Source organism: Canis aureus, chromosome 1 (assembly GCF_053574225.1).
Source record: "Canis aureus isolate CA01 chromosome 1, VMU_Caureus_v.1.0, whole genome shotgun sequence".
NCBI lineage: Eukaryota > Metazoa > Chordata > Mammalia > Carnivora > Canidae > Canis > Canis aureus.
In genome coordinates, this window is record NC_135611.1 from 64,790,534 (window position 1) to 64,807,643 (window position 17,110).

At 39.8% G+C, this 17,110-nt stretch overlaps 1 protein-coding gene across 1 annotated transcript in view; it reads left to right on the forward strand.

Annotated features, from left to right (window-relative positions):
* Window positions 1-16,894, forward strand: part of LOC144319363 (uncharacterized) — a 40,052-nt gene extending 23,158 nt beyond the window's left edge. The window contains exon 10 of the mRNA XM_077907746.1: window positions 15,506-16,894. The gene's annotated coding sequence lies outside the window, so the exon portion shown is untranslated. The remainder of the gene's footprint in view (window positions 1-15,505) is intronic.
* The last annotated feature ends 216 nt before the right edge of the window (window positions 16,895-17,110 follow it).

The window sequence follows — 17,110 nt, forward strand, 5'->3', positions numbered from 1 at the left end:
TTTCTTTTCTTTTTTTTTTTCATTTCACTTTCTTGATCGTGTCCTTTGAGGCACAAAAAGTTTTGACTTTGATGAAGTTGAATTTATGTTTTTCTTTTGAAATTTGTGCTTTTAGCATCATCTCTAAGAAACCATTGCCTAAACCAGGGTCTTCAAGATTTATGCCTTTGTTTTCTTCTAGGAATTTTATATTAGCTCTTACATATAAATCTCTGATCAATTTTGAGTAAATTTTCATATATGGGGTGAGGGAGGGGTTCAATTTTATTCTTTTGCAGTGTAAATATCTAGTTGTCCCAAATCACTTGTTGAAAAACCTTTTATTTCCCCCACTGAATTATCTTTGCACCTGATCGAAAATCAACTGACTGAATGGGAGGGTTTATTTCTGGACTCTTTATTCTATTGCTCTGTATGATTGCTGTATATGATTATATATTCTTATACTGTTTTCATGTAGCTTTCTGGAAAGTTTTGAATCAAGAAAGTATGAGTCCTCCACATTTGTTCTTTTTCAAGGTTTTAATTTTTTTTAATTTTATTTATTGTTTCCATTCTGGTCTCCTTGAATTTCCATATAGATATTAGAATCAGCTTGTTAATTTCTGCAAAGAAGAAGGTTTTGATTTTGTATTCTGTGATTTCTTTCATCAATGTTTTGTAGTTTTCAAAGCATATAATTTGGATTTCTTTTGTTAAATTTATTCCTAAGTATTTAATTCTTTTAAAGCTATTGTAATTACAGTTGTTTTCTTAATTTCATTTCATACTGTCCCTTGCAAATGTATAGAAACATTAGTGATTTTTGTGTATTGATTTATATCCTACAACCTTGGTGAATTTGTTTTTTAATTCTAATGGTTTTAAAATGGATTCCTTGCGATGTTCTCTTTTTTTTTTTTTTTTTTTTTTTTTTTGCGATGTTCTCTATATAAGATCATGCCATCTACAAATTGAAGTAGTGCATTTCCCTTTTTTTTTTAAAGATCTTATTTATTTATTCATGAGAGACACAGAGCGAGAGAGAGGGAGGCAGAGACATAGGCAGAGGGAGAAGCAGGCTCCATGCAGGGAGCCTGACGTGGGACTCAATCCCGGGTCTCCAGGGTCAGGCCCTGGGCCAAAGGCAGCGCTAAACCACTGAGCCACCCAGGCTGCCTGAGGTAGTGCATTTCCAATTTGGATGCCTTTTAATTCATCTTTTTTTCCTACTTGCCATGGCTAGACTCTGCAGCACAATCTTAAATAGAATTGGTGAGAGCAGAAATCCGCAGAAATCCTCTTGTTTCTCATTTTATTTTATTTATATTTTTTAAGATTTTATTTATTTATTCATGAAAGACAGACAGAGAGAGAGAGAGAGAGAGAGAGAGAAAAGCAGAGACACAGGCAGAGGGAGAAGCAGGCTCCATGAAGGGAGCCTGATGTGGGACTTGATCCCTGGACTCCAGGATCACGCCCTGGGCTGAAGGCAGGAGCTAAACCGCTGAGCCACCCAGGGATCCCCTAGTTTCTCATTTTAGAGGAAAACCATTCAGTATTTCACCATTGAGTATGATCTCAGCTGTGAGTTTTCTTTTTTCTTTTTTGTAAGATATTATTTATTTATTCATGAGAGACACAAAGAGAGAAGCAGAGACACAGGCAGAGGGAGAAGCAGACTCCCTGTGGGGAGCCCGATGCAGGACTTGATCCCAGGACCCTAGGATCACGACCTGAACCAAAGGCAGATGCTCAACCACTGAGCCACCCAGGCACCCACTTTGTTTTTAAGATTTTATTTATATATTTATTTATTCATTCATTCATCTGTGAGTTTTCATAGATGCCCTTCATTGGATTGAGGACGTTTTCTTCTATTCCTAGTTTGGTGAGTTATCTGATTCGTCCAAGACATTATCTGTTGTGTTTACTTGCTCCTGCATTCCTCCTAGCTTAGTCTTAAATTATATCATTTTTATTTTACTTCTCATTCTGTAACAATTTTTGTCACCTTTCTTTTCAAATTTTCCTTTTCTCCAATCACTTCATCTTTGAGTTTTCCCTAATTCTAATTTGTCATTCTTTTCTATCATTGTATTCATTTCGTTTATATCACTTCTAAATATATATATATATATATATATATATATATTTTTTTTTTTTTTTTTTTTACCTTTTTGTGGGCATGTCTCTTTGACAATTTTTACTGTTCGTAGGGATCTTATTTTGCTCCCTTCTCTCTCTCTCTCTCTCTCTCTCTCATTGCATAACTTTGTATGGGACTCAACTCTGCTATTTCTGATGTGAATTTTTAAGGGAAACAAATTTTCTAGTATTTTTAGAGTGGCAGTAGTTATTTTGGGAACATTTTCTAATTTTGTGATTCTTGTGCTTCTGTTCTTAGACCACTCGGCCAATCACCCCTTCTCTCTTCTGTTCTTTACATGATACTTATCTGGACCTTCTCTTTCTTTCCTTTCTGTTGTCCCTGCCTGTTCAAATGAGATTTTACCCCAATAATTTCTTCTTGTTGTGAAGCTTTGTCCTGAAAGAGTCCTTTGGTGGAACCCCCCAGGGTAAGCCGCTCTCTCAGGTGGCTGTGGGGCCCTCATTGCAAGGGTTCTTCATTCTCAGGGTGGCCAGACACCTTGCTGACTTTCCTTCCTCCTGCACAAATGATGGTCCTATGTGGGTCTTACGGCTATGGGAGCTGTGGCTCCTCATATTTTGTGGCTTGTGGGGCCTGTCTTGTTACCTAGTTTGCTGCACATGTTGTCCATGAGTTTTTGGGTTTTGTTATCAGAGTTGCCCTACAAGTTCTTTATGAGAGGATTCAAGAAGATTTAAACACCCTGCCTTCACAACTGCTATCTTCACAGAATCATTGTGAACCTCTTACTATCCTTTCTGTTTTGAGGCAGGTTATAAAAGAAGCAAATAAGTAACGCCTAACATTCTTCAGATACTTTATCAACTTCTATGTTACACATAAGTAAATATATACAGATATACCCTCATCAAAAAAGAAATCTGGTTCTGCTTTTGCAGTTCCTGAGAGGATGCTTGCTTATTTTTTTTTTTTTATTTATTTTATGATAGTCACAGAGAGAGAGAGAGGCAGAGACACAGGCAGAGGGAGAAGCAGGCTCCATGCACCGGGAGCCCGACGTGGGATTCGATCCCAGGTCTCCAGGATCGTGCCCTGGGCCAAAGGCAGGTGCGAAACCGCTGCGCCACCCAGGGATCCCGATGCTTGCTTATTAATTAGCTCTTTAAAGACAGTATTTTGGTTTTTGCTCCTCCCTATTTCTAGGAAGGACAGCACTGTCAGTATTTCCAAAGGTGAGACTTTGATATGATCTCAAACCAGAGAGGCATGTTTCATTTCTTGTCTATTCCTTCACTCAACTGCTTTTCCTCACCCATGTGACCTTGGGCCTATCCTCATTGAAAGTAGAGAATGGTGGGGTGGGGTCATGCTGTCAATATCCTCAGGGACCACTTGTCAGTCTTCTCTTTAAAAAAAAAAAAAAAAAAAAAGATTTTATTCATTTATTCATGGGGGAAGGGGATAGAGACACAGGCAGAGGGAGAAACAGGTTCCCCTCAGGAAGCCCGATGTGGGGCTTGATCCAGGGACCCCGGGATCACGCCCTGAGCCAAAGGATGACACTCAACTGCTGAGCCACCCAGGTGTCCCTTGCCAGTCTTTTCTAGGAGACTTGATAATCTTAATATCACAAATACAGACATATATGTGAATTTTGCTATCAGCTCCAGTGTTTCTTTCAATGGGTGTATCCCAACTGAGTAGTGTACTTTGGCAATACTGTGTGAATGTTAAGCAAGAATTAACCTTTGTGCTTCTAGAGCCTATTATGCATACTTTGAGAAATGATGATTCCACACTTCTAGAATACTCCTTTTGCATTCACTGAGTCCATATTTTTCCATTATTCTCTCACATAAAAAGTCATTCTCAATAATTTTATTTGTATAATGTATTTTTTCTACCTCTAAGTTAGCATGCCATTTTTCCCTGTGATTTTAGTCTGTTTCCATCTGACCACATTCTCAAATTACCACGATCACATGGAATTCAGAGCATATCCTCAAAGGCAGTAAAAAAACGGTTTTGGCCCTGAGGTATTGATATCCAGGCTTACATTCAAATATTCAATCATGCTACTGATGAAGTTAGTAAACAATGCTGAATCAAAAGTGTTCAATTGTATATTTACAATTTAATGCTACACTCTTTTATGAAACCCTTTGATGGAATAGTTGCAATACAATTGTAAAGTTGCTTCTGGAACCTGTGTAGATAGTGCCATGCTAAGCATGGAAGTGTTACCGGTCAATACTGTTGAAGGAAGGAAAGACCAAAGAAGGAAAGGGAGACAGGCACAGGCACGTAGGAACAAAGGAGGGAAGGAGCTCTGGTATGTAGATGGGTGCTAAGTGATGATATCCTGGAGTCCTTGCAAAATGCCCTTAGGGGATCCCTGGGTGGCTCAGTGGTTTAGCGCCTGCCTTTGGCCCAGGGTGTGATCCTGGAGTCCCAGGATCAAGTCCCACATCAGGATCCCTGCATGGAGCCTGCTTCTCCCTCTGCCTATGTCTCTGCCTCTTTCTCTCTCTCTGTATCTCTCATGAATAAATAAATAAAATCTTAAAAAAATACCCTTAAAAATTAATAGCTTATTTTTTAGGTGGTGCCTGGGTGGCTCAGTCAGCCAAGTGTCTGCCTTTGGTTCAGGTCATGACGTCAGGGTCCTAGGATAGAGCCTCCCCCACCCCGCCCTGCATCGGGCTCCCTGCTTTTCCCTCTCCCTCTGCCTGCTACTTTCCTGCTTGTGCTCCCTCTCTCTGTCAAATAAATAAATAAAATCTTTTTAAAAATAGCTTCTCTTTTATTCCTTTGTAGGAAAATGCTAAATGAAGGTAGCAATATTTCATTTAAGCAAACCGCTGAAGAACCCTTATGCTATACAAACAAGTGCAAAATCAGCAAATACCCTCTGCTATGGGGAAAAACTGAGAAAACCAGATTTTTTCAAAAGAAAAACTAAAGGGTTAAAACTGTGCTTTTATAGACTATCATGGTTTTAGATTAAAAGTAAGAATCGGTGAAAATATTTTATGAAGTTTACCATTTCCTTTTAAGTGGATTATGCAGATGTTCTTAAAGCTAACACATCTTCCATTAAAAAAAAAAAAAAACAACTTTCCTGGGATTCTTTTATTTTATAGCTCATCTTTGAAGCCGAATTAAGCTGTAATTGCTGTGTCACACGGAACTCTTTTCCTGTCAACAAACATTAAATCAAAAGATAAGATTTTTATTTTCAATGACTTTTGTTTATTAGGATTGTACAAATATAGTCAAACCTCATTGTGTAATGGTTTATTCTCACATGGATTCGGATACCCTGGTGACCAAAGAAGAGTTTTATTTGATAAATTGATTTCATAAGTCAGAAAGTTTGTTTCTTCCTGTTCCCAATGAGCATTACCTTACGGTTCTGCTATAAATATATGTGAGTCTGTCTTTCGGTTTTTCAAAATGAAGAGTTTAAATATAAACCCTGTAGATTTTCAAGTATCATATAATTTATTGCCCAATTCTCTTTCCGCTTGACTTAATAATTGTTGAGCTTTCAGTACTATTTAGCAAACCAAATATTCAGCTGTATGTGCTTCCTTGTCCCATGTGGCCATTCTACAAGTATTTTAGACGATCTTAAATATGATAGGTGGCCAATACCTGGGTTTCCCGTGCAGGTGCACACATCTCCACTGTGTAAATGTGTTTACTGGTTTGTCTCTTGCCTCCTTGAGGCTAGTGACCAATGTGCCCATTTCTAAGTCCCAAATGCCTAGGACTGTTCCTGGCAGAGAGGAGACATTCGATTAATATTTGTTGAGTGAAAAAAAATTTAAACTTTATGGAGGACACTAGACCTTTTTTCAGTCATGACCTTGAGTCTCATTATTTTGTGCATTATGAATAGTATTCTCTCTTTCCCAAACACTAAAACACCATGAACATTGAAGACACTAAACTATAGTAAAAATCTAGAGATAAAAGAAAACATCTCCTGACTGTTGGTGGACATATTATGTGATGGTCTTTGTACAAGGTACTCTTTGTAACCTGGCATGCAGCATTTTTCATCAGTGCATCTTACATACTGATAAGTCACTGCAATGACATCAGGAGGATGATAGGGTGGAAGGATGACTCAGCAGGGAAACACAGACATTGCTATGGAAGGTATCGATCCCATGACTCTGGAGAATGTCACAAATGGTGAAATCGTTGCTTTTGTCAGGCAGAGTTCACAATGGTTTAATAATATGTTAGACTTGGAATTATTGTATTCCCTGTGGTCATAAAATGGGTTGATCAAATTCATATCTTTATTTCCTGAATATTTTTTTTGTTAGGTTATATCTAAGAGTATAACTATGGTATTTTTTAAGCCCGTATCACTGTCATTTTCATTTTGAAACTTGGCTTTAAATGCTTGAAGAATGAGAAATAATTCGAGTATGACGGCTTTAACAAACATAGTTGCCTATGACTATGATGGGTTTGTTGTGCAAGATGGCCATGTTCTGACCAAATATCAAAACAATGATCTGGTTAGTTTTATCTGGCCATTGGCCCAGAGAAACAGATTGGGCTTCTAATTTTTCTATGACTTGATATTTTTCAATGATACTTTACCAATTCTACGAAATTTTTCCTCTTCCCAGAAGTATTGAAATATGTGATACATTTCAACGCAGAAATTCTATCTTAGGGAATTTCCTCTACAGATACAAAGGTGCCTCTGTAGAAAGGCTCATGGTCAAGGAAGTCTCCTGGAACATTGCTTGTGGTCAGAGCAGACTGCAAATATGACTGTCCATCTGCAGGGCTGTGTTTGTACAAAATATGGTACATCCTCACTATAGAGCAAAATAGTTATAGACAAAATTAAAACAAAAATTGACATATTGTATATATCCTTCTTTTCTTTTTAATGAAATATCTTGGACATTCCTTCAGGTTAATACATACAGTCATTTATTATTCTTTAGCATGGATGTACCATACTTTATTAGTATATGAAGATGAGATTAAAAGGAGAGAAGAGAATGAGGATTATTATTTTTTCTTTTATATCTCTTTGATTTGTTATAATGAGCATGTATCACTTTTGTTGTTAAGAATATAAAGTTTAAAATATGATAGTCAATGTTTTTTCAAGAAAGCTTGTTTAAATGCAAAGATTTTGGGCAGCCTGGGTGGCTCAGTGGTTTAACGTCACCTTCAGCCCAGGGCGTGATCCTGGAGTCCCGGGATCGAGTCCCATGTCTGGTTCCCTGCATGGAGCCTGCTTCTCCCTCTGCCTGTGTTTCTGCCTCTCTCTTTCTGTGTCTCTCATCAATAAGTAAATAAAATATTTAAAAAAAAAAAAAGACAAAGATTTTTAGAACTAGCTCTCTGAATATAATGAGTATTCAAGATGTTTAAATAATTTGATGACAATTTTAGGATGTGATCTTTGTTTTTGGACTCAGATCCCCAAAAAATCTCTAAGACTGATGTCATGGATCTTACAACATACCTCTTCTTCTATGGTTTTATGGTTTCAGGTTTTGCATTCAAGTCATTCCATCCATTCAGAGTCAATTTTTGTGTATGGTATGAGATAGTGATCTAGTTTCATTTTTTTTTCCAGTGGCCCTCCAGTCTTCCCAACACCATTTACTGAAGAGACTATTCTTCCTCCATTGAATATTCTTGGCACTTTTGTCATAAATTAATTGGCCACCCAAGGGTGTGTTAATTTTGGGTTCTCTATTCTCTTCCATTGGCTTATATGTTCTGTTTTTAAGGCAATACCATTCTGTTTTGATTACTATAGCTTTGTAATACAGTTTGAAATCAGGGAGCATGATGCCTCCAGTTTTGTTCTTTCTTAAGATTACTTGCTTTTTAGGGCATTTTGTGGTTCCATACATATTTTAGGATTATCTGTTTTATTTCTGTGAAAAATGCCGTTGTAATTTTCTTAGGGATTGCATTAAATCTGTAGGTTGCTTTGGATAATATGGACATTTTAACAATAGTAATTCTTCCAATTCATAGGCAAGGAATATCTTTCCATTTATTTGTGTCTTTGGTTTCTTTCATCAACATCTTAAGATTTTCAGTATATAGGTCTTTCACTTCCTTGGTTAAATTTATTCCTAGGTGTTTTATTCTTTTTTATGCAGTTATAAATGGAATTGTTTTCTTAATTTCTCTGTCTGATAGTTTGTTGTTAATATATATAAATTCAACAGGTTTTTGTATGTTGCTTTTGTGCTCTACAACTTTACTGAATTTGTTTATTAGCGCAAATAGGTTTTGGTGGAGTTTTTAGGATTTTCCATATATAGAATCATGTTGTCCACAAACAATGACAGTCGACAGTCTTATTTCTGCCTTTCCAATTTGGATGTTTTATTTCTTTTTCTTGCCTAATTGCACTAGCTAGTATTTTCTTTTTTTTTTAAATTTTTATTTATTATAGTCACACAGAGAGAGAGAGAGAGGCAGAGACATAGGCAGAGGGAGAAGCAGGCTCCATGCACCGGGAGCCTGACGTAGGATTCGATCCCGGGTCTCCAGGATCACGCCCTGGGCCAAAGGCAGGCGCTAAACTGCTGCGCCACCCAGGGATCCCCTAGTATTTTCAATACTATGTTGAATAAAAGTGGTGAGAGTGAGTATCCTTTTTACTATGGAAAACTGTTTGGAAATTTTTCAAAAAAATTAAAAATAGAGCTCCAGTATGATCTAGCAATTTTATTTAGTAGTATTTATTCAATGAAAACAAAAACAGTAATTTGAAAAGATATACACACTCCTGTGTTCATTGCAGCACTATTTACAATAGTATATGGAAACAATCAAAGTGTTCCTTGATAGATGAATGGTTAGAGAAGATGTGATATATGTAATGGAATTCTACTCAGCCATAAAAAAAGAGCGAAATCTTGCCATTTGCAGCAACTTGGATGGACTTGGAAGGTGTTATGCTAAGTGAAATAAGCTAGACAGAGAAGGTGATATGATCTCACTTACATGTGGGATCTAAAAAACAAACGAACAAAACAAAGGAACACTCATGGATATGATAACAGAGTAGTGGTCACCCGGAGGGATGAGGTTGGGCGGTGGGTGAAATGGATAAAAAGGTAACAGACTCCCAGTTGTGAAGTGAGTAGGTCATGGGGATGTGGTGTGTAGCATGGTGACTGTAGTCAACAGTATAGTAGTGCATATTTAAAGTTTGCAAAAGAATACATCTTGAACAGTTTCATCACAAGAAGAAAAACATTTCTTTTAACTTTTTAAGGTGTTGGATGGTGACTAGATTTATTGTGGTGATCATTTCATAGTGTATATGAGAGTTGAATCATTACATTGTACACCTGAAACTAATATAATGTTGTCAATTATACCTCAATAAAAAATTAACATGTAACTACAAACTAATGAATGAATACGTATTTGTTTTTAGTTTTCACAAACTAAATACAAAGTAGTTTCTAAAAATAACAAAACAAAACAAAACAAAAAAACCCAGTTCCATAAGGCTTTTAGGTAAATGCAGTAGTACTGCAACAAACACATGTTTCCAGGATTAAGGAAAATAATAATTGGGATATTTAAGTCCTGGCATTTTTTTAAGTCAGTCCCAAAACTTTATGGTCACATTTATTATGTACTTGTGCATATGGATGTATGTAGAGAGTGGTCTTTCTATAAGTGAATTGAGCAGCAGAAAAAGGAGAATGAATCCAGGAATGGCACATTGACCAAAACACCCACCATTGAACAGATAAAAATCATTCTAATTTACGTTATTCTCTTCTAGTCTTTATTCATTACATTAATACACCTTTTTCGCTGTCATTTATTACTTTGGATAGACAGTCTTGTGATTTTTCACTATTCAGATGTCACTTAAAAAATCATATTGGCATACTTTCCCTTATCATGCTGCCCTTGTGAGACAAGCATTTTAAGTGTTACAAGGAGGTGCTGTTACTATTACAAAGGTTATTATAGGAAGGATAAAAGTACTTCGTTGGGAACAGTAGCCCCATACATGAGGAAAAAATGTAGCACAGTTCCAGAAGCATTGTAACAAGAGTGGAGGGTACATAAATGATCTCAGGTTACCAGATTAGTGCAGATAATAAAAGGCAGCATGTGAATCCTAGTTCCCTCTATGGTTATAAACTGGGAAATATAGAGGAATCTGCAGCATGGTGTACTAGGAGCAGGACAGGGTGCAAACGTATCCTGTGACCTGGTTATCTGCAGAACACTGGGATTGGGTCCAGCTACTTTGATCCTCTAGAGAAGCAAGGCGGCTTCCTCATGTAAGGCTAATTTGGTGGAGTTCATAGAGAGTACAGAGTTGGGCCCTAAAGCAAGCTGCCCAGGTGACCTCAGTGCAGGGCACCCAAGGGCTTGGGCGCCTGCCATTGTCCTAATCAGAAATCCTTGATATTGCTCATATAGTGTTGTTTCTTCCCGAGATGCCGTTTTGTCACTCATCCCCAGAACAATGCTAAGGCTAACAATACTAATAATAGTAAAGTATACTGTGTTCTGATAATTTAGGGGGTTCTGTGGCTGATCCTGATATCGGCAGTAGTAATACACAGCAGGATATACGCAGTAGTAATCCTCTGTCCCTCCCAGCAGATGGTACTGTGGTTGGAAATCCTTACAGCCTTCCAGTGGAGCCATTATGCCTTTGATGCATCACTATGCCAAGGCCCAGGAGCCATGGAACATATTACCTTACTGAGAAAGGCCTGCTTAATACTGCTCTGGCACTTGCCAAAATGGTCTTCACACTGAGAGTCCCTGAGTGTGCCTTACAGAGTAATAAATTACATTACCAACAGCCGTTATGACCTCAGTGAGAGACACATGCAGCCAAGAACAGCTACATGTTACTGTCAGTTAATTAGTGTTGGTATTCATTAAAAGTGGGAGTGAGAGCCCGGAAACAATCCATTACTCATTGTGAATGGAGTCATGGGACAGCATAAAAGCTATCCAAGGAACCAGTGAAAGCCAGGACCAGGAAGCAGAATAGAGATCGACGAGTTGGTTACTTGGTTATAGTTCTTTACTCCGTGCACGCACACACACACACACTCATATGCTGAGCCCTCACTTGCACATTTGTACACACATTTTCCCTAGCTCCTATAGTTCACACTATGGTTTGAATTGTGTGCTCCCCAAAAGACATAATGAAGTCTTAACTCCCGATACCTTTGAATGTGAATGTATTGGAAATAGGCTCTTTGTGAATGGACTAAGTTAAGGATGAGGTCCTACTCAATTTGAGTGGACCCTCATCCATTTGATTGGGGTCTTTATAAGAAGAGAAAAAAGAGACTCAAGGACAAGAATGTTATGTGAAGACGTGGAGACGCATAGACGCAGAGGGAAGATGGCCAGGTGCTGATTAGGGCAGAGATGACAGTTGTCCTGCCACATACCTGGGGCTCCAAGAGGCAAAGAAGAATCCTTGGGTGGGGATGAGGCCGTGGTTGGAGGGAGCATGCTCCTGCCAACACCTTGATTTCAGGCTTCTGGCCTCCGTAAGTGTGAGACAATACATTTCTGCTGTTTTAAGCCATGAGTTTGTCCTATTTTGCTATGACAACCCCAGGAAACTAGTATCATTCACTTCTATAAAATGAACACCCTCATAGGGACGGCACTTCATGTGTGTAACTCCTGACACTCTTTCACACTCGTATTTATGTCTCACTTAAAACTATTGAAGCTTAAATGCAGTCAGTGTATGCACTCCTAACCCAGTCAGCTCTTCTCAGGCTGTCTGGTTTTGCATAAAATGAAAGGTGAGTCAGAATCGCAAGGTGGGCAACGACTAAACTTCATGAACTACTTTGGAAGTAAGGAAAATGTGCCCTTTTCCTTATGATTCCTCAACCCAGAAAACAGTTGTAATAGAATTATAGTAAAAATATTTGTTTAGAATATATCTGTCTCATTACTAACCGAGTTTTGGAACCCCGATAAACTTGCCCATAAAGGAAGTAGCCGTCTGTGGGAATTTCTAAGATGGCAGATTTTAGCCAATTTGAAATTCTGGTGGGGTCAAAATGGGAGTGCTCCCAGCAAAATTAAAATCTATGATTTTCCTGTCATTCACTGTTTCTTTGCTATGTCTTAAATAAAAAGTGTTCCAAGCAAGCATTTATTTATTATTTTTTTTAAAGATTTTATCTATTCATGAGAGACACAGAGAGAGAGACAGAGACACAGGCAGAGGGAGAAACAGGCTCCATGCAGGGAGCCCGATGTGGGACTTGATCCCGGGACCCCAGGGTCACACCCTGAGCCGAAGGCAGACGTTCAACTACTGAGCCACCTGGGGGTCCCTTAAGTGAACATTTATTTTGCTTCTTTATGATAATCCATAGTTTGCCTTCATACATATAACTGATCCAAGGCTGTAGGAGCTTGCATGTGTGTGTTAGACTCTATGCTAAGTACAAATAATGCAAAGTGGCCTTTGTCATCAGAAAGTTCATTGGCTGTAGCCGGTGCTCCCCAGTGTATACTCCTGACCGTCATACTGTTCCTTTGAGCTCCCTGCTCCTGAGTCCCACTGCCTGCTTCTACATCTCCACTTGGCTACCTTAAGGGAGTTCAGACTTACAGGAAACTAACCTTTGGATATTTCTTGTCACTCTCACTTTCTCTCGTGTTCCCTTTGGTGCCACCACCCATCCAAGTATGCATGCCGGTCAAAAACATGTACTCAGGCTTACTATCTCCAGCTCTCTTGACCTACCATTACTCTGGCTTTGTCTAATTAAACACCAGTATTTATTTTACCTCCTAGATATCTCTGGAGTCTGTGCCAATCTTGCCATGTCCTCTACCACCGGTTTAGCCCCCGTACCATGAGCCCCCCTCTAGCTTACTGCAGGAGCCTCCTACTGGCAGGAAGGATAGTAGGCAGGTCACTTCCACCCAACCTCTTTACACTGCAGCCAAAAGGATATTTTCAAAAAGCAAATCATAAGATGCCATCTGCTTGTTTAAAAGTACCGTGGTTTCACAGAGTCCTCAAGTAAATGCCTAACTTGGCCTAAAAGTCTCTAAATCTCAATCTACACTCCTCATTCCTTGTACTGAGAACACACACTCCCTTCTTATGGTGGGACAACTGTGCCATGCCGTTCCCATGTCGGAGTTCTCCACCGACTGTTTCTTTTGTCTTGGATGTTTTTCTCTCCTCTTCCCTTCCTTGAAAGCTTCCAGCTGACCACCACTCATCATTCAGATTCTGCCCAAACAACACTTCCTCAGGAAGGTCTTTCCTGATGTCCCAGCACAGATCAAGTATACCCCTGAGGGTATACTTATTGATCCTCTCTTTAATTAACAGCTCTCAATGCACGCCAGACACTCTTCTAGACACTTACACTCATCACTGCCATGAAGATAAGGCCTCTGCTTATATAAGCTTATGATTTAGTTGGAGGAAAAGACAATATACAAGTAAATGAACAAGAAACCACCAGATAATGTTAAGGTCAATGATAGAAATAAAACAGAACGAGGCATTGTGCTTCTCTGAGAAGGTGACATCTAAGCTTAGACTCGAGGGTCAAGAAGAAGCCAAGGGTATGAAATTTCACTGGAAGAACATTCCCAGCAGAGGTTCTAGTAGCAGAGGAAAGGCTCTGGAGAAAAGAAAGATGACTAGGGTGTGGGAATGAAGAGGATTAGTTTATATAGAAGAGATGATCTGAGACAGGATTATGAAGCTCAAATTACAGTGTTTGGATTGACTTTCTAATGCAATGAGAAGGGAGTTATGGGCTTTAAACAAGGAAATTATTTTCCCCCTTTTACATTTCCAGAAAAGCACTGTGGCTGCTGCATGCAGAAGGATTTTGGGGGTGTAGACATCTAAGTAGAGCCATCGATGGGGGCCCACTGCAAGGGTGCAAGTGAAAGACGGCGGCAGCTCTGACTGGGAGAGAGTAGCTCCAGGGCTGGAGGAAGATAAACAGAGGATGTTCACCGTAGATAGACGTCAGAGGAATTGCTGGTGGATTGGACGTGGGAGATAAAGGGAAGAGAAAACTCAGGGACTATTTCCTGATGAAACAGCTCGATGAATGATGGTAACAAACTGTGAGCTAGGGATTCCGACAAGGAACACGTTTGGAGATGGAGAAAACAAGAGTTCTGTTTTAGGCATGTCAAACTTGAAAGGTCTATTAGATGGCCAAGTGATCTGTCACATGAGCTGTGGTTTTGAAGAGTCTGGAATTTAGGTGACCGGTGATACCTGGAGTCACAAATTGGGAGACCATCAGCATATGCCTACTGTTAAAGCCACAGGTCTAGATAAAACATGAAGGACTCACGATGAGCTTGGGACATAATATTACTTGAAGGTGGAGCCAAGGATGAAGGACCAGTACCAGATGCTCGAAGGAGCTGCTTGCCCGTGAAAGAGGATAAAGCAAATGATGTGGGGTCAAGAAGGCCCAGAGTGAAAACGATCCCATTGACTTAATCCTGCTTTGGACGTTCTATCATTGTTGCACATTCAGCCAAGAGATCTAACCAACCCCTCTGTAATATATTTGGCAAAAATGTGAATCCTACTTCGACTATCAAACTTATGTTAACTTTTGCTGCCTATAGGAGATGATCACTGCCTTTGAGTTAACGGATCTCATTCTCATTAGTTAATGGACATACTAGTAGATTTTCCTCTGGCTCCCAATCCATAGTTTTGGTTGGTTCCTTCCTCCCTTCTTTTATATTTGAAACACTGATTAGGCAAAAGGTTAACTTCAAACATCTGAGGATCGTGGTCAACTATATTCCCAAGAACGCGTTGGACGAATCTAATGTTTGAAAGTAGGAAGCAGCATTCCCAGGATGTGGTTGGTAGTTTCATAGCTTTTCATTGAATATGAGTGTAGCTGGATATAGTTTAAAAGGCTCAGGAATCGTCAAGAGATGAAATTGGGAGAGCAGGGAGCAAGGGGGGCTAGTTAAAATATAACATAAATAATTTGCATTATCAGGCATCTTCAACCTTGGGGTGTGTGTTTGCATAAACCATTGTGTGTGTGCTTAAGGGTCAAGCCCCAGCATGCTCATTTGGGGTAGCAGAAGCTTGCATCAAAACATTCATCAAAACACAGGCTGCATTCCATTTCCACAGCCCAATATCAGGATTGCCCAGAATTACATCTTTATGCCATTAGACATCTAATGCAAAGCCATCTAGGCTTTCAGCTTTCCCTGGGGACCCCTTGGGAGGAATTTCTGCCCAGAGCCGGCAACTCAGACTGATGCTTGTCAGGAATGAACCCTGGTACAAGCTTCAGGGAGGGCTTCCGTTGTCAAAACAATAATAGCTGTAATTTTCTCTCCCTCTATTTACAGGAAACAAACTCTTCCTTCCTGTCCTCTGCCTGTAGCAGAAAATAGACAAGCCAAGCAGATGTCCAGGGATGGCGGAGGAGTACTTCGGGCTGTAGCTGCCTTGGACAGAAAACAAACCTTCAGGAGAGCCTTGGGGGTGGGAGGTTGGGGTGGGGAGAGGGAAGGTGATGCAGTGTTGTGTCCCGATTCCGAATGCAGGCAGCCCTTCTTGCCTTCTTTCTCCCCCTCCGATGCCCTTTGTGTCTTTCCAGCTCTTTCCTAACCACCATGAGCATGTGAACTAAATATGGCCAGGGAAGTCTCCAGCAGTCACGGTATTTTTAAACCCTTGTGCCTCCTGTGTGCAGACTCATGTGACGTAGATGAACCAGATCCAGAGAGTTTCTCATGGGAATCCAGGATGCTTCGCCATAACCGCTGGCTTGGGTTGTGCATGCCTTTGGCCTTGGTTAATGCGGCCCTTGGGGTTTCATTTCACATCTTTGAGACTTGGGAAGCAGCAGACCCTGTGAGTGTGGCAGGAATGTGCTGGGGAGGCTATCTTCATGGTTCCCCACAAGGATGGCCACCTTGGGTCTGTGAAAACTTGCTGGCTGGGTAACTGGAGCCCAGCCTGGGAAGGGGGTATAATACCTGGGGCATCTTAATGCGGACATGGGCCTTAGTGACAGGAAGGGGTTCTCACAACATTCGAACAGCCCTTCATGTTCAAACCCTCACTGTTGTGGCTGTCTTGTCTTGTTTTGTTGTCCTCACACATTATCCAGCTTTAGTTGTGATGTTCTATACATGCCCCATCCCTTCCCTTCCAGCATTACTGTTTATTTCTAGTTCTGATGCTCCTGTTCAGATCCTTTTCTCCACTGAAAACTTGTTTCACAATGTCCTGGAATAGAAAATATTTTTTTCTTTAAAGAAATATCTTTATTTTCAAGCAATCTCTTCATCAGTATTAAAGTATATTTGAGGATAAAACGACAGGGAAACCACTCACAAATGTACTGAGTGAGAAGGATGACCTTTAAGACAACTATCGAATAATGAAATTGTCACCACGCGTGTGGTTTCGTGCCAGAGTACGAAGTGCAGTTAGTCCTCAAAGTCACACGTTGCGCAACTCTACATGTCACTATTCACACTAAAGATTGAATTTGATGTGAGAATTTCCTGATGAGTGTCAGTCAAGCATCTTGAAGGAAGGGGCCTTTTTTCTATTTTGTGCAAAAGAACCATATGGACTAGCAGTATCCACTTTTCCTTTTTTCCCTAGTGCCCTTTACCTGCTATAATCACTGCTGTTTACTGAGTGCCGACCTTGTATCAGATGCTAATATAATCAGTGTTGTGCTTGTAATCCCAACTCTGAAAAAAAAAAAAGCTCTGGATTGCAGAGTTTGCCAATTTCCATGGTGTAAATATACCCCCTTTGGCCAAGTTCAAGCTACCAAAGTTCTTGAGAGTAAATGCGGAATGAAAAGGAGATGACCACAGTTGGTTTCCTGAGCCAGAGGGAGTCAGCTCCAGCATAGTGCTGTCAGTTTGAAGAATCAACTGCCTCAAGGGTTAATAAGCATTAGTTACTCTAGAAAGTGATACTATTCTTAT